The sequence below is a fragment of the Procambarus clarkii genome, chromosome 37 (assembly GCF_040958095.1).
Source record: "Procambarus clarkii isolate CNS0578487 chromosome 37, FALCON_Pclarkii_2.0, whole genome shotgun sequence".
Lineage (NCBI taxonomy): Eukaryota > Metazoa > Arthropoda > Malacostraca > Decapoda > Cambaridae > Procambarus > Procambarus clarkii.
The window spans coordinates 5,263,538-5,288,846 of NC_091186.1; the positions used below are offsets into that span (position 1 = coordinate 5,263,538).

At 51.0% G+C, this 25,309-nt stretch overlaps 1 protein-coding gene across 8 annotated transcripts in view; it reads left to right on the top strand.

Moving 5' to 3' along the window:
• The window catches only part of LOC138371995 (zinc finger protein 271-like), a 213,731-nt gene that overhangs the window by 129,368 nt on the left and 59,054 nt on the right, over positions 1-25,309 (top strand). Inside the window, exon 5 of one of the 8 annotated variants that reach the window (XR_011230611.1) lies at positions 15,931-16,002. The exons of the other annotated variants lie outside the window; for them this stretch is intronic. The gene's annotated coding sequence lies outside the window, so the exon portion shown is untranslated. Of the gene's footprint in view, positions 1-15,930; positions 16,003-25,309 lie in introns of those variants that run through there. 8 annotated transcript variants of the gene reach the window in all.

A 25,309-nucleotide genomic window follows, 5' to 3' on the forward strand; every position in this document is an offset into this window, starting at 1 on the left:
TATAGTAAACGCTCGGGACCCTGGGAAACCCCTGGGGGCGCTCGGGTCCAATGGATGTGACCCCGGAGTCCCCCCTCGCTTCCAGTGAGTTTGAGGGTTGCTCTCACCCCTTGTCTCAAGGTGACTCTCCGTTTTGCCTCCGTCTGCTGCCTGTGGGGTCAGTGACACCTTCGACCCGGAGTCCTGCTAGTTTTCTTGCTCGTTGTGGCTCGGTTGCCCAGTTGTATGCTGACTAAGCGGGTGCAGGCAGCAGGGGCGTTGCATGTTGGGCTTTGGTGGTGGCAACGCTCCTGTTTGTTTGCTTCCAAGGAGCCCCGGGGCTGCCCCGTTTTGGTTCGATGGTTTTGAGACTCGGGCAGTCTCGGGGAATTCTCCTTCCGGGGTAGTGACGGGGGCACTCGAGCCTGTTCCTCCAGCCGTGTTGTAAGAGTCTGCCAGTGGGCTCCCTTCCTTAGTATTTTCACGGCTGTCCCAGTTTTCTGGTACGGCCGGGGCTTTGGAGGTATGGCTCGGCCCCAGGGCCTTTCGTGTGGGTTCCCGGGACTGGGGACGGGCTGACTTGGGGGGGCCCTAAGGCCCCGTAGGTTCCCGCGTTTTTTTTTCTGCCGTCTAGACAGGGCTCGTGGTTATGCAGGGTGGGTTTTTTCCTCCCCCTCCCCCCTCGCCATACAAGTTGTTGGGTACTCACCTAATTGTGCTTGCGGGGGTTGAGCTTTGGCTCTTTGGTCCCGCCTCTCAACTGTCAATCAACTGGTGTACAGATTCCTGAGCCTACTGGGCTCTATCATATCTACATTTGAAACTGTGTATGGAGTCAGCCTCCACCACATCACTTCCTAGTGCATTCCATTTATTAACTACTCTGACACTGAAAAAATTCTTTCTAACGTCTTTGTGGCTCATCTGGGTACTAAGTTTCCACCTGTGTCCCCTTGTTCGTGTCCCACCCGTGCTGAAGAGTTTGTCTTTGTCCACCCTGTCAATTCCCCTGAGAATTTTGTAGGTGGTTATCATGTCTCCCCTTTCTCTTCTGTTTTCCAGGGATGTGAGGTTCAGCTCCTTTAGCCTTTCCTCGTAGCTCAATCCTCTCAGTTCCGGGACGAGCCTGGTGGCATACCGCTGAATCTTCTCTAACTTTGTCTTGTGTTTAACTAGGTATGGACTCCAGGCTGGAGGTGCATACTCCAGGATTGGTCTTACATAAGTGGTATACAGGGTTCTGAAAGATTCCTTACACAAGTTTCTGAAGGCAGTTCTTATGTTGGCCAGTCTAGCATATGCCGCTGATGATATTCTTTTGATGTGGGCCTCTGGGGACAGGTTCGGTGTGATATCAACCCCCAGATCCTTCTCTCTATTTGATTCTTGCAGGATTTCCCCTCCCAGATGATACCTTGTGTTCAGCCTCCTGTTCCCTTCGCCTAATTTCATCACCTTACACTTTCCAGAGTTGAACTTCAGCAGCCATTTTCTAGCTCATGGGTGTCGGCCTCTCCCCGTGCTCGGTTCCTTGTCCTTTGAGTCGGTTTGTTCCGTCCTGTAGGGGGGTGCTCTTCTCCGTTGCTCCCCCATTTTTGGGGACGGAGTATCTTCGTCGTGCTTCCCCGTTATTGGGGTTCTACGTGACTTTTGGTCTCGGGTGCGACTGTTCTTTTGTGCCTTCGGGACTGGTGTTTGCTTCTGTGTTCTCGAGGGTTCGGGTCGGTTTTCACTCCTTCCCTTATTATTGGAACGTCTGTCGGCTCCTAGTCCAGGTCGCCAGATTGGGCTATGCGTGGCCCGGTTGGGTTCTCATTGGGCTCCTTATCTTCGCTTCGTTGGCCGGTTGTGTTGTCGTTGCTTACTCTTTTGGCTCCTGTCCCATGTGATGGGTTGTTTTTTCTAATTAGCGGTTCCCTAGGATTGCGTTCTGTTTGGCTACTTTTCTTGTGCGGTAGTCCTAGTTGGCACCTTTCCGCAGAGCGGGTTGTGAAGTTCGGCCAGCGTGTCCTGCTCATGCGCTGTGGGAGTTTGTTTTGGTCTGGGCGGTGTGTTTCAGTGCTGCGGTTTTGCACCCTTTTTTCTTGGGTGCTTTGCCTCTCACTCTTCTCCCTTCTCCGGTATGTGCCCCATCGCTCCGGGGGTGTCCTAGATTACAGCTGTGGGGAGGATGCCGAGGTTTTCCCCGTATCATTGGTGTGGGCCTCCTTCTCCGCCCATACTCTGCTCTCCTGTGTGTCCGGCTCTGGCTTCTTCACCTGGCAGTGCTCCTGGGATCTTCTTGGCACTGTTGGGTCATGTCACATTCGTGCCTCCGTTTGACAGGTGAGTTTCTGCGGTCTGGCGTCTTTCGACCGGGCGCTGGATGCGGAGATATTTATATACAGTACATGTCTTTATTTCGGTATACTGTATTTATGTACAAATATGAGACCGTCGGCACACTGGTGACTGTCCCTTTTCAACCCTTCCAGTCCCAATCATAGGCATGTCCAACCCATGCTAATCATTCTGGGGCCCCACAGTACAACCTCGATTCAACGTACTATATGGGACCACCCCCAGTTCGTTGGAGCGTTGGATTCGTTGCAAGAGGTGACCTTCAAGAGGCGTTTGCGTCAGTGTCTTTTTTTTTCTTGTACACAATAAAAATGCATTGTATCATATTACTTACTGTACCTATATTTTACTACTCTACTAAAAATACTGTAATTCATGTATTTACCTTATTGTTGGAGTTATGTCCATCTTGAAGTTTTGTGAAGTTGTGAATGCTCTACAGTAAATAGGTACTGCAGTGCATTAAGCCGTTAGCACTGTATTATTAAAAGTGGTTTTGCTGTATGTTGAGTACTACAATACAGTTCTTGAAAACTATTGTACATTAGAATTATTGCAACTTTAATTTTAACACTATGTACACACTTGAATTTAACACTTATTCTAATTGTTCACTTCACACACAATGTTTTTAGATGTTTGCATCAGCTTTGCTGGTGCTCGCTGCTGCTGTGTTGGCTTCAGCTGCTTTTGTGCTGGTGCTGGGTACAGCTGTGCTGGTGCTGGGTACGGCTGTGCTGGTGCTGGGTATGGCTGTGCTGGTGCTGGGTACGGCTGTGCTGGTGCTGGGTACGGCTGTGCTGGTGCTGGGTACGGCTGTGCTGGTGCTGGGTACGGCTGTGCTGGTGCTGGGTACGGCTGTGCTGGTGCTGGGTACGGCTGTGCTGGTGCTGGGTACGGCTGTGCTGGTGCTGGGTACGGCTGTGCTGGTGCTGGGAACGTCAACAGTGCCAGTAACATTTTGTATAATCTCATCATCTGTTAAATGACCATTGATTAAATGATTTATTAATTTTATTATTTCGGAGCCGTAGTCACTGAACTGTGGCGACGAATTGAAACGAGAAACGCATGGTGTGTGTGTACAGGGATTAGACCCGTCCACTCGCTCACGCTGGAGTTGTTCCAATAACAAATAATTTCTCAAATCGCAGATGTCTATCATATTACAGTATATTTTCGGTTTTATTTAGTTTAGTTTAATTAGGATAATAAAAAGCTATTAAAGCATTGGTTTTAGAAATGATTTATTAGTCTGAAACTTTCAAAGTCATGGGTCACTGAACTATAACGACACAGACGAAGGAAAAGCAAGTGAGGTTTACAGAACAGTATTCCCTTATCTGTCCACCCTCACTCACCTTGTTTTATCACAGAAAATGTCTATAAGGAGATTTTACGACATGTAGCTAGCTAATCACGCTTCAGCCTTTAAATTAATTTACAAAGATACGCTGCCACAAATCAGTGGGAGGTTGGGAGGGAGGTGGCCAGGCAGAGCTTGTGAGGGAGAGGCAGGGAGGGAGGCAAGCACGGAGGGAGACAGGCACGGAGGGAGGCAGGCAGAGCTTGGGAGGGAGGCAGGGAAGGAGAGGATGGAGATGGATTGATGGTAGGATGGAGGGAGGGATGGAAGGATGGATGATTTGAGGGTGTGTGTGCGTATGTATGGGCTGTAGGGGTGGGGGGGGGAGGGGTGTTGGTGGTGGTGAAGGGACCGACTCGCTGATAACCCTAACTCTGACCCAGTTAACTTTTTTTTTTAACTTGATTTGTTTCTTCAATTCTGGATGGATGGAGGGAGAAAGGGGATGGATGGAGGGAGGGGATGGATGGATGGATGGAGGGGGGATGGATGGATGGATGGAGGGAGGGGATGGATGGATGGATGGATGGAGGGGATGGATGGAGGGGATGGATGGAGGGGATGGATGGAGGGGATGGATGGATGGATGGAGGGAGGGGATGGATGGATGGATGGAGGGGATGGATGGAGTGGATGGATGGATGGATGGATGGATGGATGGATGGAGGGAGGGGATGGATGGATGGATGGAGGGGGGATGGATGGATGGATGGAGGGAGGGGATGGATGGATGGAGGGAGGGAGGGAGGGGATGGATGGAGGGGATGGATGGAGGGAGGGGATGGATGGAGGGAGGGGATGGATGGATGGATGGATGGAGGGAGGGAGGGAGGGAGGGGATGGATGGATAGATGGTGGGAGGGAGGGGATGGATGGATGGATGGAGGGAGGGGATGGATGGATGGATGGATGGATGGATGGATGGGAGGGGATGGATGGATGGATGGATGGAGGGAGGGGATGGATGGATGGAGGGAGGGAGGGAGGGGATAGATGGATGGATGGAGGGAGGGGATGGATGGATGGATGGAGGGAGGGAGGGAGGGGATGGATGGATGGATGGAGGGAGGAGATGGATGGATAGATGGTGGGAGGGAGGGGATGGATGGATGGATGGAGGGAGGGAGGGGATGGATGGATGGATGGATGGATGGATGGATGGATGGATGGAGGGGATGGATGGATGGATGGAGGGGATGGATGGATGGATGGATGGATGGATGGATGGATGGATGGATGGATGGATGGATGGATGGATGGATGGAGGGAGGGGATGGATGGATGGATGGATGGATGGATGGATGGATGGAGGGGATGGATGGATGGATGGATGGAGGGAGGGAGGGAGGGAGGGGATGGATGGATGGATGGAGGGGATGGATGGATGGATGGAGGGAGGGAGGGGATGGGTGGATGGAGGGAGGGGATGGATGGATGGATGGTGGGAGGAGGGAGGGGATGGATGGATGGATGGTGGGAGGAGGGAGGGGATGGATGGAGGGAGGGGATGGATGGAGGGAGGGGATGGATGGAGGGAGGGGATGGATGGATGGATGGATGGATGGAGGGGATGGATGGATGGATGGATGGAGGGAGGGGATGGATGGATGGATGGAGGGAGGGGATGGATGGATGGAGGGAGGGGATGGATGGATGGATGGATGGAGGGAGGGAGGGGATGGATGGAGGGAGGGGATGGATGGATGGATGGAGGGAGGGGATGGATGGATGGAGGGAGGGGATGGATGGATGGATGGATGGAGGGGATGGATGGATGGATGGATGGATGGAGGGGATGGATGGAGGGAGGGGGATGGATGGAGAGAGAGAGAGAGGGGGGGGGGAGAGAGAGGGGGAGGAGAGAGAGAGAGGGAGGGAGGGGGAGAGAGAGAGAGAGAGGGGGGAGAGAGAGAGGGGGAGAGAGAGAGAGAGGGGGGGAGAGGGAGGGAGGGAGAGAGAGAGAGAGGGAGGGAGGGGGAGAGAGGGAGGGAGGGAGGGAGGGAGGGGGAGGGAGGGAGGGAGGGATGAAACAAGCATGGTGTGTGTACAGGGATTAGACCCGTCCACTCACGCTAGAGTTGTTCCAATAACATACAGTAATTTCTCAAAGAGCAGATGTCTATCATGTTACAGCATATTTTCGGTTTTATTTAGTTTAATTAGGATAATAAAAAGCTATTAAAACACTGGTTTTAGAAATTATTTATTAATATGAAACTTTCAAAAGTCATGGGTCACTGAACTATGACGACACACAGACGAAAGTGAGTGAAACCTCACTGTAAAGTGAGGTTTACAGTACAGTATTCTCTTATCTGCCCACCCTCACTCATCTTGTTTCATCACAGAAAATGTCTATAAGGAGATTTTACCACATATAGCTAGGTAATCACGCTTCATCCTTTAAATTAATGTACAAAGATACGTGTGCCCCAAATCAGTGAACGAAAATCATGGAAACTCAGTTGTTCACTTGTGTGGATCACTGGCTGGTGTTTGTGTGGACCATTTTGGCTGGTGTTTGTGTGGACCATTTTGGCTGGTGTTTGTGTGGACCATTTTGGCTGGTGTTTGTGTGGACCATTTTGGCTGGTGTTTGTGTGGACCATTTTGGCTGGTGTTTGGTTCATATGGTTCACTTGTGTGATCCAACTTCTTATGAAGGAATTATTAATTGTAATCTGTGATAGAATGAGAGAGTTTTCCACCACTCTGTGAACTCTGTCCCAAAATCGTAAGCTTATGGACCACTTGTGGTCCACATGTGTGGTCCATTTGTGTGGTCCACTTGTGTGATCCAACTTGTCATATGAGAGAATTATTAATTGTAATCTGTTATAGAATGGGAAAGTTTTCCACCAGTCTGTGAACTCTGTCTGGACATCGTAAGCAAATCCGAACATCCCTCGCTTCGGCGAACCATTGTTCGTCGAACCGGGTGAGTAAATTCGGCCTGAAAAGTGTGCGAACTAGCCGGAGATTCGTTGAATCGGGGTACGTTGAATCGAGGTTGTACTGTACATGTCTTTATTTCGGTATACTGTATTTATGTACAAATATGAGACCGTCGGCACACTGGTGACTGTCCCTTTTCAACCCTTCCAGTCCCAATCATAGGCATGTCCAACCCATGCTAATCATTCTGGGGCCCCACCTCTTTCGTGTTATGAGGTGTGTGGGTTGTGGTGCTCATTATGTACTCACCTGGTTGGGCTCGCCTGGTTGTGCTTGCGGGTTTTGAGCTCTGGCTCTTTGGTCCCGCCTATAAGGACGAACATGCAGGATAGTACCAGTGGAGTGCAGTGGTGCCTTAGGCACAATCGGGGAACACTGTATCAACATCAGAGGTCTGCGGTTGTTAAACGTCCTACCTACGAGCTTATGACATATTGCCAGTACATCCGTGGACGTCAGGAGAACACTAGCCTGTTTTCTCAGAGGTTCCGGACCAGCCTGGCTGTGGTGGGTTTGTGGGCCTGCGGGCCGCTCCCAGCAACAGCCTGGTGGACCAACCTCTCACAAGTCAAGCCTAGCCTCGGGCCATGCTTGAGGCGTAAATGGTCTCCTAGAACCCCATCCAGTAGGTATCGAGCAGGTATCTCTGCCGTCGGTCGCCTGGTGTGCAGGTTCCTGGGTCTGCTGGACTATGTCATGTCTCCGTTGGCCATGTCTGGGGTCAGCCTGGAGTCCACCTGCACTGTTCTTTGCCTTCGCAGAGGCAAGTTGCTACATCCTTGTTGCGTGGTGCATGTTGCTGCTGCACGTGTGCATTGGTAACGTGTTTCGCGGTGGCATGTCCTTGTTCCTGTGTCAGGCTGTTATCTTGAGGTTATCTTGAGATGATTTCGGGGCTTTTAGTGTCCCCGCGGCCCGGTCCTCGACCAGGCCTCCACCCCCTGGAAGCAGCCCGTGACAGCTGACTAACACCCAGGTACCTATTTTACTGCTAGGTAACAAGGGCATAGGGTGAAAGAAACTCTGCCCATTGTTTCTGGCCGGCGCCTGGGATCGAACCCAGGACCACAGGATCACAGGATCACAAGTCCCGCGTGCTGTCCGCTCGGCCGACCGGCTCCCCGACCGGCTGTGGTGTGACACTTTGCTGCAGTTGTGTTTCCTGGGGTTTGAGCTTTGGCTCTTTCGTCCTACCTCTTCCCTGTCGCTTCCCTGGCATCTCCTTTACTCGGTTTTGCCTGCACTTGCTGCTGTATGGGGGGGGATCGGGTTTCCGCCGCTTCTCTTCCTTGTGTGTTCCCTTTGTTTCCTCCTCTGCCGCAGGGGTTTTCTTCATGCGTTCCTTGACTTCTTGGGTGTTCCTTCAGCCTGTGTCATATGGTGCACTTATGTGTCTTGGTCTGTTTTCGTTGCTCGTACCCCTTGGTTTGGGTACTGTTCTGGTGGCACCCCTTATACCTTCTTTGGTTTCCTGGCTTGCCCTGCCTGTTGACTTTTCAGGGTATTGCGATGTCTCGCGTCGGACCCATCGTTTCTGATCTCCTGGCGGGCATGCTCGCATTGGGGAGCTTTCCGTTCGGCAAACGTTCCATCTCCTTATTTGCCGGCTTGGGCTTCTTTGGTGGTCGCGCTCCTGAGATCTTCCCGTGGCTCTGCCTCTTCCTGGGCTCAGATGAGCCTTGTCGGGGTTGATTACGTTCTGCCTCGCGTGTCTCGCCTCCGGTTGGTGTTCTGGTGGCTTCATTGTTGGTGTCCCACCTGTGTGCTTCTTCTTGGTGGCAGTATGGGGTATTTTAGCGTTCCTTCCTTTTCCTCCTGTCCCTTCTTAGGTGGCTGCGGTTGTTGGCGTCGGCTTGGTTTTACTGGTGGGGGTTGAGGGCCATCGTCTTGCCACATACTGTCGCCTCGTTTCATGAGGCGCTGGCGGAGCCGCTTCGGCTTGCTTTCGGTCTTGGTGTTGCTTTTGCACCGTTAGTAAGCTGTGCAGGCGATGAGTCACAATAACGTGGCCAAAGTATGTTGACCAGACCACACACTAGAAGGTGAAGGGACGGCGACGTTTCGGTCCGTCCTGGACCATTCTCAAGTCGATTGTGCAATCGACATGAGAATGGTCCAGGACGGACCAAAACGTCGTCATCCCTTCACCTTCTAGTGTGTGGTATGGTCAACGTTAGTAAGCTGTCGCATGCGTTGTTTCATCTCCGGCCTGTGCGTGCGCTGCTTGCACTGTTCTGGTCTCTGGTCAGCGTGCTGTCTTCTCCTCGGTTGGTGGTGCTCCTTCAGTTCAGGTTTGTTTTTCGATGACTTTTTTCCTGTTGCCATTTGCCTCTGGGGGTCGGGTCGCTGGGCTTCTTGCTCTCCTCCGCAGGGGTTTCTGCTCCTTCGATCTTGGCATTTTGGTTGTTCGGTGGCGGCCATCTCCATCTTTTCTGGCACGGGGTGGGGCTCCTGCGTTCCGGAGGGGTCCTTGATTTGTTGGTGCTTGGTTGGTCGGGCCAGGGGTGCGTCGTGTTTTGTGTTCAGTGGCAGCCCTCCGCTGTTATTTGTGTGCCTCGGCCTCTATGTTCAGGGCGCGCTTTGAGTTGATCCGGTTCCATTCTTCCCTGTTCGCGGGTGAAGGTGTCCCGGGTTGTCCACTGTGTTATTGCGGCTAGCCTGCCTGTGCTCTTTCTCCATGCCCGTGGCATTCATGGCTTCGCTGCTTTTGCTGCCATCTGAGCAGAATGTCCTTGCTGTCATTCGGACACGTATCTTTTGGTGTTCATACGGGGGCCTAGGTGCTCATTGTCTCATGTTGTTTTCGGGGCTGTGTCGCCTTGGGTTGGCGTTTGCTGCCAGTTGTCTCGCTTCCGTTGAGGGGTGCGTGGTGACCACCTCCCGGTTTCGTCCCTTTGACCTTCCTCTGTGGGTAGTTAGCTCCGCGGAGCCGATGGGGCTCCCTCCAGAAAACCAGCCTTGAATGTAATGAAACGCCATTTTCTGGGTGAGACCCGGAGGCTCCCCGGCAACCCTCTTTCCCTCCAGTCGGCGTTTTTTTTTGCATGTTTTGACATCTAGCCTAAGAACAGATGGGTGGATAGCTGGCGTGGGAGGTTTGGGGCTCCCCCTTCCCCCTCCCGGGGAGGGGGGAGCTGCCTAGACAGCGGTGTGGTGACGTGTGATGTCATACTAGTTTGCTTATTTTCTGTTGGGGAGTTCTATCCACTAGTTCGGATTTTGGTAGCAATTTTAACCAGAATAAGGTTTGTTTTGGAATGCTTACCTTTCTGGATGCTTGACCCGGTCAATGGCAGACATAGAATGTTTCCAACCACACGGGTTTCTATAGGTCATTGCTCCCCTTGCCTCTCTGAGGGGGCTGGTCCCCGGTTGGCCCTAGATCTCGATACACATGACTGATGCCAAAGTCTGACATTAGCATATCAGCCTGGTTTAGCTCCGGGGAGCCTCCGGGTCTCACCCAGAAAATGGCCTTTCATTACATTACACGCTGTTTTTTTATAGATAGAATAATGTGCAACACTTGGCTCTTACTTAAGACCTATTAACTCTTAGACAGTGGCTATGGAGAAATGGTCATGCCTGTCTATCCACAAAATATTAAAAAATTCCAAGAAACAGTTTTTCATTATAAAATTATTAATTTGAATGCATAATGTAAGAAGAACACGAAAATAAGAGAATATTTATCGTTTCACTAGGCGGAGGCGCTCTGCAATACTTCATCGGGCACTTGTCAACGCCTGGTGCTTGACTTTGCTGACTCTTCCTGTTTTATCCTCGATGTTTCACTGATTGTTTTATCACTTGGGTTTTTTTTATTTACATCCAGAGAACTTTTATATCCATATTTGCATTATATATACAAAACTCGGACAATAATTGTTTAAATCATCATATGATGAATGCATTCCCCCTAGTAACATTCTTGACAATAACCACATTTGTACCATGAAATGGTGGTAGGAATTTTTCATGGGTTAAAGTTAACTCCATTACATCTACATAATCCTTATATTTGCATTGTACATGTAAAACCCAGACAATAATTTTTCTGGGGGAAGCCCCTTTGGCTCCCCGGAGCATACTAGGCTGATATGCTAATGTCAGACTTTGGCATCAGTCATGTGTATGGAGTTTTGTGGGTACCGGGGACCACGAGCCAGAACCTGGCCTCCTCAGAGAGGCACGGGGAGCAATGGCCTATAGAAACCCCCGTGTGGTTGGAAGCATTCTATGTTTGCCATCGACCGGGTCAGGCACCCAGAAAGGTAAGCAACCCGAAGCAAACCCCTATTCTGATGAAATTATTGCTAGCAGAAGCCGAACATGTGGATAGAACTCCCCTAAAAGAAATGAGCAAATGATCATGATGTCACACGTCGCCACGCCGCTGTCTGCACAGCTACCCCCTCCCCAGGAGGGGGAAGGGGGAGCCCCAGACCCCTCACGCCGGCTATCCACTCATCAGTTCTAAAGCTGATGCTAAAGGCTGAGGTCGTGTGCTCTGGCTCTGGTGGTTGTTTCAGCACTGTACCTAGAGTATGGTGTCTGTCTTCTAGGTGGTGCGTGAGCCGGGAGTGATTCTCTAGTACTCGGGCTGCATGCGCCTAGGGGTTTCCTTCCCTAGGTGCCCTGTAAGTACTCCCCTTGGGGCTTGGGGCCACCTTCCACAGTTCCTTGGGTTCTGTCCCTGCTAGGCCATTTACTGCTTGGTTTTCGGCCGCCCTTTGTGTGCTCAGGTGTTCTGTCTCCCTTGTTCGGCTTGCGGTAGGGGGCAGTTTGCACTGGTAGGGGTGCAGGGTACTGCACAGCTTGTTTTCACCAATCATAGCTGCCGGCTCTGTTCCGCCTGGGTACATTGTCTTCTTGCAGGGTTTTCTTTTTCTTTTTGTTTGTCTGCCTGGTGGGGGGGGGGGGTCTGCCTTGGTTCTTGCCCCTTGGGAGTAGAAGAACTCCCAGAACCACATCAACCAGGTATCAACCAGCCCCCCTGTGTACTGAGTAATCTACCTTCTTCCGGTGGTTCCCCTGCTAGGTCCCTGTGAGTGTACACATCCTAGGGGTTCAGTTTTTAGAAGGTTGTTTGGTAAACTTGGGCGCTGGTTAGCAGTACCCTGCCTGAGATTACCTGGGTGCGAGTCCCTGTTGGCAAACACGCAGGACCCTGGGAAACCCCTAGGGGGCGCGTGGGTTCAATGGATGTGGCCCCGGAGTCCCTCCTTGCTTCGTGCGGGTTCAAGGGTTGCTCTGTCCCCTTGTCTCAGGGTGACTCTCATTGTTTTGCTTCCGTCTGCTGCCTCTGGGGTTGGTGGCACCTTCGGCGCGTAGCCCTGTGAGTTTTGTTGCTTGTTTGTGGCTCAATTACCCTGTCTTATGCTGACTATGCAGGTGCAGGCAGCACGAGCGTTGCAAGTTAAGTTTCAGTGGTGCAATGCGCTAGGTCGTTTGCTCCCTGGGAGCCCCGGGGCCGCCCCGTTTTGATTGGCAAAGCTTGTTGGGACATGACCAGCGGCTCTGTGTGTTGTTGGTCGTGTCCCTTTCATTCCCGTTTTGCTCCTTGCCTTCATCGTTCCTCATCTTCCTTATACGTTCTTGTTCCTGGCCGTTGGTGCTGGGGCTTTTCTTCTGGTCTTTTATTGTGTTTTTCTGTTTTCTCTTTTTATCCTACCCATGGTTGTGTGTTTTGTTTGTGCCTTTTGGCTCTCCTATTGCCAGGTTTTGGGTCCTGGTTACCTGGCTTACCCAGCCTGTTGGCATTTTCACGTTCTCTCTGTTTCCCTTCTCTAGAATCGCGCGTTGGGACTGTCATCTCCAATCACCTGGTGGGTCGGGGAGTTGGGATGTTTTCTGTACGGCGGATGTTCCATCTCCTCCTTTGCCGGCTTGAGTTTCTGGTTTTGCTAGCTCCGTGGTCGCACCCGAGATCTTCCCGAGGCTCCGCCTCTTCCTAGGCTCGATTGGCCCATGGCGGGACCGGTTCGGTTCTGCCTCGAGTCTCTCACCTTCAGTTGGTGGTCGGATGGCTTCGTTGATGGTGTCCCACCTGCGTGCTTCTTCTTGGCGGAAGTGTGGGGTTTTTGGTGGTCCTTCCTCTTCCTTCTGTCCCTTCTTCGGTAGCTGCATTTGTTGGCGTGGCCTTGTCCTTTTCTTGTGGAGGTTTGGGGCCGTCATCTTGCCCCATACTGTCGCCTCGTATCGTGCGGTGCTGGTGAAGCCGCTTCAGCTTGCTTTTGGTTTTGATGTTAATTCTGCGCCGTTTTGCAAGCTGTCTCGTGCATTGTTTCACCTCCAGCCTGCTCTTGCGCCACCTGAGCCATACTGGTCATTGGACAGAGTGCTCTTTTCTTCTCCTCGGTTTGTTATGGCCCACTTTGGTTCAGAATTGTTCTCCAAGGCTCCTTTTCTGTTGGCATTGGCCTCTGGGAGTCAGGTTGGGGAGCTTCATGCTCTCCTCCGCCGCTGGGGTTTCTGCTCTTTCAGTCTTCGTGATGGTTTTGTTCATCTGCAGCCGTTTCCTTCTTTTCTGGCAAAGGTTGGGACTGCTGCTTTTCGGAGGGGTCCCTGGGTTGTTGATGCTTGGTTGGTTGGGCCGGGGGTGCATCATGTTTTGTGTTTGGTGGCAGCTCTTCGCCCTTACTTGTGCGCCTCGGCCTCTGTGTCCGAGGACACGCTTTGGGGTGACCCGGTTTCCCTTTCTTCCCTGTTCGCGGGTACGGGTCTCCCAAATCGTCCGCAGAGTTCTTAACCCTCAAACCGCTAGGGGCCCAAATAGATTCAACTCCCACAGGCGCAACAGAAAAAAAATAAAAATAAAAAAAATTCTTTTGTCGTATACAAGTGTTCATTTTTGTTCCCTGATCATGGAAAAAGTAAAAAAAAAATCATAGGTGGCATATTTTAGCTGCAACAGGGTAGGGAAGTCTGGCAAAAAAGGGGCGTTGACAGAGCCTTCACCAGACGAGGTCTACTTCGCCCGAGCTGTCAGGCGGCAATTGCCACAAATATATTATTACCTAATTATTTCCATGTCTGATTTTTTCTTTGTTTTTTTTTTTTGCAATAATATTATTCAATAGAGTAAATTGTGATATATTTATATAATAAAATGTGTGAACCATCCCTGTACTCAAAATTATGGTGTGCATATTAGTGATTCAATTATTATGTTCATAAAACAATAAACAAATAGTTTTCCTGTTGTTACACTATATACACAGGTTATATATAAGTATTTGCATGTTTTGCTCACTATAACGAACCACTAAGTTGGTCTTGTGAGTCAAAAAGCAACAAGGAGTGACCGCCACACACCAGCCAGCCACTCGTTGCCACTCCCTCCCTCAACAACACCTCACTCACCCTCATTCTCCTCCCACAATACTGTTTTTGCATTTATTCACTATACACAGACGTTATATATATATAAGTATTTACATGTTTTGTTCACCATAACATGTACATCTAAGCTTGTATGGTGAGTAAAGACACGAAGACGTAGCTACTCACACAGTCAGCTTGTGGTGTCCGCCCTCAAAGCCAGACGCACTAATATTTGTCCTCCAACAATATTGTTTGTGGTGTTATTACGCTATATACACACATTATATATAAGTATCTACCGGTTTTATTCACCATACCTGTACAAATAAGCTGGTATGGTGCCCAAAGACCATAGTGGCCACCAGTAAACAACATGATAAGCTGTGCAGACGACGCAACTCCCTCACCAAAATGGCGGCTCCCAACCTACTACTCTTGCTGTTATCTCACACTATACACACGTTATATATAAGTATCTACATTTGTGTTCACCATAGCAAACCACTAAGCTGGTATGGTGAGTGCAGTCAATAAAAGGTGGCCTTACACAGTCAGAAGACGACGCCACAACCCTTCCTCCCACAGCCTTACTCCTCCCTCCATGGAGCACAGCGCTAAATATCACCACAATCCTGCTATTATCAGAATCCTGGTCAGTTTTATCACAGTCAGAGGTCTTCTATAATACTATCATCACTAAATAATAGCAGGATCATATATATTATGGCATTTGTAGGCGATGCTGTGGTCAAAAGCTGAACAGCGGTGCTGTGAGATTGTGCTGCGTGCGCCAGCCTTGGTGGCTTGCTCATTACTGACGCTCTCACACCCAAGAATGTTGGCCTGGATTTTTTTTCTAGGTGGCATCTGGCAACTATAGGTCATGGCTGTACTATAGCTGCCCCTTTCCCAGGCGGGGTGTTTAAATTATAGCACTAGACACGAAAGCATATATAAATAATGTGCGCGGTTTCGGTTTTGTCACTGATATATATATATGATATGCGCGGTTTAAGGGTTAAGGCTAGCCAGCATGTGGTCTATCCCTGTGCCCATGGCGTTTGTACGTTCACTGTGCTCTGTGCCGTCGTTGGCACCATGTCCTGGGCTGACATTTGGGCACGGGGCTTTTGGCGGTCGAACAGGGTCCTGGCTGCTCGTTACCTTGTGCATGTCCCTAGGCCTAGTCGGGCCTGTCTCGTTTTGGGTCGACAGTTGCAGCCAGTTGTGGAGTGAGCAACGACTGCCTCCCGGGTAAGTCCCTACTTTCTTCTTCTTCTGGGGGGTAGTTAGCTCCGAGGAGCCGAAGGGCTTCCCTCCAGAAAACCGGCGTTGAATGTAATGAAATACTATTTTCTGGGTGAGACCCGGAGACTCCCCGGCATCTCTCCCTCCCCCGGTCGGCTGGATGTGTTTTCACATCCAGCCTCAGAACTGACGGGTGGATAGCCAGCGTGATGGGTCTGAGGCTCACCCTTCCCCCTTCCGGGGAGGGGGGAGCTGCGCAGACAGCGGCAACGTGTGACATCATGATCGATTGCTCGTTTCTTTTAGGGGAGTTCTATCCACTTGTTCGGCTTTTAGTAGCAATAATTTCACCAGAATAGGGGTTTGTTTTGGGATGCTTACCTTTCTGGGTGCCTGACCCAGTCGATGGCATACATAGAATGCTTCGAACCACACGGGGATTTCTATAGGCCATTGCTCCCGTTCCTCTTAGAGGGGGCCAGGTGCTGGCTCGTGGTCCCGGGTAGGCCCACAGAACTCCATACACATGACTGATGTCAAAGTCTGACATTAGCATATTAGTAAGTAGTCCGTGGAGCTCCGGGTCTCACCCAGAAGTTAGTAGTAAGCTCTGGGGAACCTCTGGGTCTCGCCCAGAAAATGGAGTTTCATTACATTCAACGCTGGTTTTTTAAATCTTCATATGATGATAATCGCTTTTCCTGTTGAATCAACAGTTGACGATAACCGCTGTCTGAAGGTTAACCACTGTACTGTGCAGCGCACCCTAAGGTACTCTGAGAGTTGTGTTTTTTTAATTATGCTATATTGTAATGTTTTCTGGGGGGGGCGGAGCCCCGTCGGCTCCCCGGAGCTATCCGAGGCTGATATGCTAATGTCAGACTTTGGCATCAGTCATGTGTATAGAGTTCTTAGGCCTACCAGGGACCACGGCCAGAACCGGGCCCCCTCAGAGAGGCAAGGGGAGCAATGGCCTATAAGCCCCCGTGTGGTTGGAAGCATTCTATGTCTGCCATCGACCGGAACAGGCACCCAGAAAGGTAAGCGCCTCAAAACAAACCCCTATTCCGGTTAAAATTGCTACCAAGAAGCGGAACTAGTGGAGAGAACTCCCCAACAGAAAACAAACAAACTAGTGTGATGTCACACGTTGCCGCGCAGCTGTCTGCACAGCTTCCCCCCTCCCCGGGAGGGGGAAGGGGGAGCACCAGACCCTCCACGCCGGCTACCCACACCTCAGTTCTTGAGGCTGATGCTATAGGTGAAGGTCGTGTGCTCTGGCTCCGGTGTCGCTACTGCACTGTGCTTTACGTGTGGTGTTTGTTTTGTGGGTGCGAGAGCCAAAAGTTATCTTCAGTACTCGGGCTGCATGCGCCTAGGGCTGCCTTCCTTAGGTGCCCTGTAAGTACTGCCCTTGGGGCCACCTTACACAGGCTCCTCGGGGTCTGCCTCTGTTGGTCCGTTTTACCTTTCGGTTTTTCGGCCGCCTGTTGGGCTCTTGGGTGTTCTGTTCTCCCTTGTTACCGGCAGGTAAGAGGCAGTTTGCACTGGTAGGGGGCGCAGGGTGCTGCACAGCTTGTATTCCCGACATAGCGGCCGGCTCTGTTCCTTGGGGTTCGCTGTCCTCTTGCGGGATTTTGTTTTTCTTTTTGTTTTTGCCTGGTGGGGGGTTCTGTCGTTTTATTCAGTTTGTTTTTGCCCTTCCACTGTTCTCCTCGGTGGCGCTCCCTGCTGGGTCCCCGTGAGTGTACACGTCCCTGGGGTACAGCTCTAGAAGTTCGCTTGGTAGTTTTGGGTGCCGGTTTGCAGCACCCTGCCTGGGACTACCTGAGCGCGAGTCCTCTTAAAGTAAACGCTCAGGACCCTGGGAATCCCCTAGGGGGCGCGTGGGTCCGATGGATGTGACCCTGGAGTCCCCACTCGCTGTGTGCGAGTTTGAGGGTTGCTCGGTCCCCTTGTCTCAGGGTGACCCTCATTATTTTTGCCTCTGCCACGCTGCCTGTTGGGCCGGTGATACTTTCGATCCTGAGTCCTGTGAGTGTTGCTACTTGCTTGTGACTCAATTTACCCAATCCTCTGATGATTCTCTTCGGGTACAGACGGCGCGTGCGTTGCAGTCTAGGTTTCGTCTGTTGCAACGAGCTCGGTTGGTTGCTCACCCGGATGCCCCGGGGCTGCCCCGCTTTGCTTTTCGAGACCCGGACATGGGGGTGGGAGTCGCTTCGATCCTGGTTCAGTCCGCACCTCCTCGTCCATCCCCTTCTGTTCGTTCTGGCCCCCCCCCCCCCTTCCCCTGCTTATGGCCCCGAAGCGTCTGAGGGTTTCGGGATCGGAGCAGGGGTTACTTGATCTTGAGACTCGGGCACCTTCAGGGGTTGCCCCTTCTGGGGGGCCGCGGAAGAGGCATTCGAGTCTTGTCTCCCGGCCGAAGCTTCTGGGTCTGACCAGTGGGCCCCCCTTCCTCCAGCTTTTCCGGCTGCTCCGTCCTTGTCTTGTGGGGTCGGGGCTTGGGGAGAGGACTCGGCCTCGGGTCCTGTGATGAAGGACCTCGAGGCTGGGGGAGGGGCTGACTTGAAGGCCTTGGGCCCCGCTGGACCCTGCCTGGGTATTTCTTCCCTCTGAGTGGGGCTTATTGTTACAAGGAGTGGGATTTTCTTTTCCCCCCTCTGCGTACGAGTTGGATTTGGTGTCGGCCTCTCCCCGGGTTCGGTTCCGTGTTCCCCCGGGTACGTCGGTTCCGTCCTTCCGGAGGTTTTCTGCTTAGCGCATCCAACCTGGTGTGGTGCGAGCGGCCTTTGCAGCTTACCTCCTGCGTGACCCGGATTATGCCTCGGAAATGGATCCGTCTGAGTTCAGGTTTGGGACTTCTTTCCCTTTCTGGCTCCGTTACGAGGTTCAGGAGTCTTCCTGGCTAGCAGACTGCCCCTTGTTTGTTCTGGATTCCTGGCATTCCTTCTGTTGTTCCCGCACGCTGGAGTGGCGGGAAGCTTCCATGGTGCTTCAGGTTTTCCTGGGGGGCGAGCTTGAGTACCTGAATGAGTGCTTGTTTGCCCCTGCCCTTCCCCGCGATGTGGGCGTTATTCAGCTCCATGTGCAGGTTTCCACCCTTTCGGCGGCGCTCCTTGCGGAGGACTTGCGCGCCCGGGGCCTTTTGGCTTCGGCCTTGCGGTTCTTTTCCCTCCTGGAGCTGTCCTCGGATTGGCTCGTGGAGGATGTGAGGACGCTTGGGTCCGGCACCTTGTCCTCGGCTGCGCGTTTGTCGGCTGCCTTGTTGAAGCTGTTCACGCCGATTTTGCGGGTTGCGGTTTCCCTGTTTTATGCTTCCCGTCTCGTGTGTCGGCAGACGGTGCTGGGTTCCTCTGTGGAATCTGCTTGAGCTCTGGCTCTTAGGCGTTCTTCACTTTTTTGTCCTCTTCTGTTTGAGGAGTTGGCCGTGGCGCAGTTTATTCAGGCTGCGTTGTCGGCTTGTCGTCCGATGTCGGACTTGTTGGTTTTCCGGGGGTCCCGGGGTGGGTTTTCCCGGAAGGGTCGTGCCAGGGCTCGGGGTTCCTCTCGTCGTGGTAGGCCTCTGGTGTCAGGTTCGGGTTCGGCTCCTCCTGCGGACCCTCCCTCGTCTGGTCGGCGTGGTGTTCGATCTGTGCGGGGTTCTGGGTCTCGTAAGGGTCGCCGGCCCTTTCGCGGTTTGCCCCATTGACGGGGCGATGGGGGGCGGCTTTCACTGTTCGCCCGCGCCTGGTCCCACGATTCGTGGGCCTTTCGGGTCGTGTCTCGCGGCCTGCGGTGACATTGGGTGGCCCCTTCCCCCTTCAGAGCATAACCAAGCAAATATAACCATAGGGAGCATAACCAAGCAAATATCGCGTCAGCCAGAAAAATGATCGGATGGATTACGAGAACTTTCAAATCCAGGGATCCCATCACAATGGTTGTACTCTTCAAGTCACTTGTGCTGTCCCGTCTCGAGTACTGCTCAGTACTCACTTCCCCCTTCAGAGCAGGAGAGATTGCTGAAATAGAGGGAATACAGAGAACATATACGGCACGCATAGACGAGATAAAACACCTAAATTATTGGGATCGTCTCAAAGCTCTCCAAATGTACTCTCTAGAAAGGAGAGGAGAGAGATACCAAATAATATACACATGGAAAATACTGGAGGGTCAGGTCCCAAATCTACACAGTAAAATAACAACGTACTGGAGTGAACGATATGGAAGAAAATGCAAGATTGAACCAGTGAAGAGCAGAGGTGCCATAGGCACAATCAGAGAGCACTGTATAAACATCAGGGGTCCGCGGTTGTTCAACGTCCTCCCAGCGAGCATAAGAAATATTGCCGGAACAACCGTGGACATCTTCAAGAGAAAACTGGACGGTTTTCTAAGAGAAGTTCCGGATCAGCCGGGCTGTGGTGGGTACGTGGCCCTGTGGGCCGCTCCAAGCAACAGCCTGGTGGACCAAACTCTCACAAGTCGAGCCTGGCCTCGGGCCGGGCTTGGGGAGTAGAAGAACTCCCAGAACCCCATCAACCAGGTATCAACCAGGTATTCAGGGGGGTCGGGGCTGGTAGGGCAAGTTTCTTCCTCTGCGCTCCGTTGAGTCGTCTTGGAGTGGGTACGCTTGGGCGTCATCAAAACGACGTTGTCCCTCAGATGGGTTTCCCGTCTGTTTCCGGTTCCAAAACAGGACTGCGCGGACCTGCGGTTCATTCTGGACTTGTCCCGTCTGAACCCCTGGGTTCATTGCCCCTCCTTTCGGATGACTACGCTGTCTCAGGTTCGGCTCCTCTTGGAGCCGGGCGCTTGGATGGCGTCCCTGGACCTCCGGGACGCTTATTGGCATGTCACGATTCATCCACGGTTCAGGGACTGGCTCGGTTTTGTTGTGGGGAGTCTGAGTTACCGCTTTCGTTGTCTCCTGTTCGGGATTGAACCTGGCACCTCGCGTGTTCACGCGCCTTACACGGGTTGTGGTGGCTCGTTTGCGTCTCCTAGGTGTTCAGGTGTTCGTCGACGACTGGCTGGTTTGGGCTCCCAGCCGGTCAGCTTGCTTGCTAGCCAGGGATTTGGTTCTTTCCCAGCTCGCCGGGTTCGGGTTCTTGGTAAACTGGAGGAAGTCCCATCTGGTTCCCTCTCAGGTTCGGACTTGGTTGGGTCTCGTTTGGGACTCTCGAACCGCCTCTTTGTCTCTCCCTCCGGAGTCTCTCCTGCGGCTGCGGTCCCGCCTTCATCTGTTTCTGGTGGGCCCTCGGGTCACCCGGCGGTTGCTCGAAGGGCTGTGCGGGAGCCTGAACTTCGCGATGGTGGTCTACCCGCCGGGTTGGGTTTGGCTTCGTCAGCTGTTCTGATTCCTTCGGGGTCCCCCCTTCCTCCTCTCTTACGATCGCAGAGTTCGACCCCCGGGGTCCTTGCATCGGTTGCTGCGTCACCGGCTTTCCTCTTCGGGTTTTTCGGGGTTCAGTGCCTTGGTGCCTACCCGAGCCCTCGCTCGATATGTACACGGATGCGTCGTCTCTCGGCTGGGGTTTTGTGACCAGTGCTCACTAGGCCGGCCAGGGGTGTTGAGATCCGTCCTTCCGTCGAGCTCACAGCACAGTGCGGGAGTTTGCGGCAGTGTGGTTTGCTCTGGGGAGGATTCGGGTGGCCCGCGGATCAACAATTCGGCTCCATTCGGACTGCTCTCCGGTGGTTCATTGCCTGAACCGCTGGGTTCGATGCGGTCCTTGTCTCTTTGGGGTTGGTCGCTTTGGGTGACTCGTCTGCTGAGTTCTCGGGGTTTGGCTCTCCTGGCGGTTCACGTACAGGGCGTGTCCAACGTCTTGGCAGACGCCCTGTCTCGCTTCATTCCCCTCTCCACGGAGTGGATGGTCGACGATGAGTCCTTCCATTGGCTTTGCCAGACGTTCGGGCATCCTGAGGTGGACCTCTTCGCGTCAGCGTGGTCGCTGCATCTTCCCGTTTATCCGGCGCCCTTCCCCGGTCGTGAGGCCGTCGGGGTGAACGCCTTTCATCTAGACTGGTCGAGGTGGGGGTTCCTGTACCTCTTTCCCCCAGTTCGGCTGTTGCTCCAGGTCCTGACTCGCTTAGAGACTTACCAGGGGAGAGTTGTCCTTCTGGCCCCTTGGTGGCCGGCCCAACCTTGGTTTCAGGCGCTGGTTGCTCGGTGTCCGAACCCGAGGGTTTTCCCGCGGCTCCGCCTCTTTCAACAGATCGGGCCGGTACGTCACGTGGCTGGTTCGATCTTCTCCTCGAGTCTTCGCGTATGGGTTTTTTGACTCGAGTCTATCATCATCTCTATGGTGATCAGGTGGCCTTCTTGTTGGTATCCCACCTGAGAGCTTCTTCTCGGCGGCAGTATGAAGTTTCCTGGCGGTCCTTCTGTTTCTTTTTGCGTCTTCGTTGGGTTAGTTCCTTGTCTGTTCGGGTGGTCTTGTCCTTCCTCTCGTGGTTGTTTCAGGACCGTCATCTTATGCCTAACACTGTCGCCTTGTATCGTGCGGCGCTGGCGGAGCCGCTTCAGCTTGCCTTCGGTATTGATGTTACGTATGCGCCGTTTCGCAAGCTGTCTCGTGCATTGTTTCACCTCCGGCCTGCTCATGCACCGCCTGAGCAGTCCCGGTCTTTGGACAGAGTGCTCGCTTTACTTTCGTCTCCTCATTTCGTTGTGGCCCCTTCGGTCCAGGATTGTTTTTCCAAGGCACTTTTCTTGTTGGCTTTGGCTTCTGGGGTCGGGTTGGGGAGCTTCATGCTTTCCTCCGGCGCAGGGGTTTCTGCTCTTTTGGTCGTGGTGATTGTTTTGTTCACTTGCAGCCGTCTCCTTCTTTTCTGGGGAAGAATAAGACTGCTGCGGTCCGGAGGGGTTCATGGGTGGTTGATGCTTGGTTGGTCAGGCCGGGGGTACATCATGTTTTGTGTCCGGTTGCGGCGCTTTGCCGTTATTTGCGCGCCACGGCTTATGTGTCCGGGGACGCGCTGTGGGTTGATCCAGTTTCCCTTCTTCCCTGTTCGCGGGTTCCAGTCTCCCAGGTCGTCCGCAGGGTTATTAAGTCCAGCCAGCCTGCGGTCTATTCCCGTGCCCATGACGTTCGTAAGTTCGCAGCTCTTGCTGCCGTCTTTGGGAATATGTCTTGGTCTGATATTCGGGCGCGGGGATTTTGGCGATCGGACAGGGTCCTGGCTGCTCGTTACCTTGTGAATGTCCCTGGGCCCCGTCGGGCCTGTGTTGCTTTGGGTCGGCGGTTGCAGCCAGTTGTCTCAGCTTCGAGTTGAGGAGTGAGCGACGGCCGCCTCCCGGGTAAGTCCCTGTTTTTCCGTCTGTGGGTAGTTAGCTCCGGGGAGCCGACGGGGCTCCCCCCAGAAAACCAGCATTTAATGTAATGAAATGCCATTTTCTGGGTGAGTCCCGGAGGCTCTCCGGCATCCCTCCCTCCCTCCGATCGGCGGTTTTTTCGCGTTTTTGACATCCAGCCTCAAGAACTGAGGTGTGGGTAGCTGGCGTGGAGGGTCTGGGGCTCCCCGTTCCCTCTCCCAGGGAGGGGGGAGCTGCGCAGACAGCGGCGCGTGACGTCACACTAGTTTGCTTATTTTCTTTTGGGGAGTTCTATCCACTAGTTCGACTTTTGGTAGCAATTTTAACCAGAATAGGGGTTTGTTTTGAGGCGCTGGGTGCCTGTTCTGGTCGATGGCAGACATAGAATGCTTCCAACCACACGGGGGCTTCTATAGGCCATTGCTCCCCTTGCCTCTCTGAGGGGGCCCGGTTCTGGCCGTGTTCCCCGGTAGGCCTAAGAACTCCATACACGTGACTGATGCCAAAGTCTGACATTAGCATATCAGCCTGGGATAGCTCCGGGGAGCCTCCGGGACTCGCCCAGAAAATGGCGTTTCATTACATTCAACGCTGGTTTTTTAATGTTTTCATCAATCTTTGTGTTTTGAAATTAAAATTGTTGAGTTTGAAAACATTTTGACATTAACTTTACCTGAACAATTATAAAAACAAAAAAAATATGTCCTTGACTTATTTATATATATATATATATATATATATATATATATATATATATATATATATATATATATATATATATATATATATATATATATATATATATATAATATGTATATGTCGTACCTAGTTGCCAGAATGCACTTCTCAGCCTACTATGCAAGGCCCGATTTGCCTAATAAGCCAAGTTTTCATGAATTAATATATTTTCTCAATTTTTTTTCTTATGAAATGATAAAGCTACCTATTTCATTATGTATGAGGTCAATTTTTTGTTATTGGAGTTAAAAGTAACGTAGATATATGACCGAACCTAACCAACCCTACCTAACCTCACCTAACCTAACCTATCTTAATAGGTTAAGTTAGGTTAGGTGGCCGAAAAAGTTAGGTTAGGTTAGGTAGTCGAAAAACAATTAATTCATGAAAACTTGGATTATTAGGCAAATCAGGCCTTGCATATTAGGCTGAGAAGTGCGTTCTGGCTACTAGGTACGACATATGTATATATATATGTATATATATATGTATATATATATGTATATATATATGTATATATATATGTATATATATATGTATATATATATGTATATATATATGTATATATATATATATATGTCGTACCTAGTAGCCAGAACTCACTTCTCAGCCTACTGTGCAAGGCCCGATTTGCCTAATAGGCCAAGTTTTCTTGAATTAATGTTTTTTCGACTACCTAACCTACCTAACCTAACCTAACTTTTTCTGCTACCTAACCTAACCTAACCTATAAAGATAGGTTAGGTAGGGTTGGTTAGGTTCGGTCATATATCTACGTTAATTTTAACTCCAATAAAAAAAAATGACCTCATACATAATGAAATGGGTAGCTTTATCATTTCATAAGAAAAAAATTTGAGAAAATATATTAATTCATGAAAACTTGGCTTATTAGGCAAATCAGGCCTTGCATAGTAGGCTGAAAAGTGCGTTCTGGCTACTAGGTACGACATATATATATATATATATATATATATATATATATATATATATATATATATATAATATGTAGTACCTACTAGCCAGAACGCACTTCTCAGTCTACTATGCAAGGCCCGATTTGCCTAATAAGCCAAGTTTTCCTGAATTAATATATTTTCTCAAATTTTTTTCTTATGAAATGATAAAGCTACCCATTTCATTATGTATGAGGTCAATTTTTATTAACTGGAGTTAAAATTAACGTAGATATATGACCGAACCTAACCAACCCTACCTAACCTAACCTAACCTAACCTAACCTAACCTCACCTCACCTATCTCTATAGGTTAGGTTAGGTTAGGTAGCTGAAAAAGTTAGGTTAGGTAGTCGAAAAACAATTAATTCATGAAAACTTGGCTTATTAGGCAAATCGGGCCTTGCATAGTAGGCTGACAAGTGCGTTCTGGCTAGTAGGTACTACATATATATAATTTGACAATTATCTCAACATACAAGGTCATCATCTACTCACTGTAACTAGGAATGTTGTAGAAGTTACTTGACAATTATCTCTACATACAAGGTCACTGTCTGCTCACTGTAACTAGAAGTGTTGTTTAATTAGCACATAAATCAGCCTCGTGAAACATTGTTTATTTATCCTATGACTTTGTTTTGGTATGTCTTCCAAAATTTGTAAAGTAATAATTCCTAGTTATTAAGGTAATTAGGAAAGCAACAAACACAGAATATATGAATGTGAAAAACCATTTTGGTATGTGTGAAATGGAGAAAATTCTCATGAGCCGTGATGTGGATACTCTCATTGATATATTACAATTATGTGATTTCTCTGTATAATGTGTGATATTCTTATTTTGCAAGAGCACTGGGTTAACCCCTGGGCAGCACTTGTGATTATAGCCTGCAACACCGCCAGGCGCAAAAAAACAAAAAGTTCTAACTTGTTCTGGGGGGAGCCTCTTCGACACCCTGGAGCTATCTGGGATGATATGAATGTATTAGACTTTGGCATCAGTCAAGCGAATTGAGTTCTAAGCCTTCCTGGGACCACAAGCCAGAACATGGTCCCCCTCTGAGAGGCACGAGGAGCAATGGCCTATAG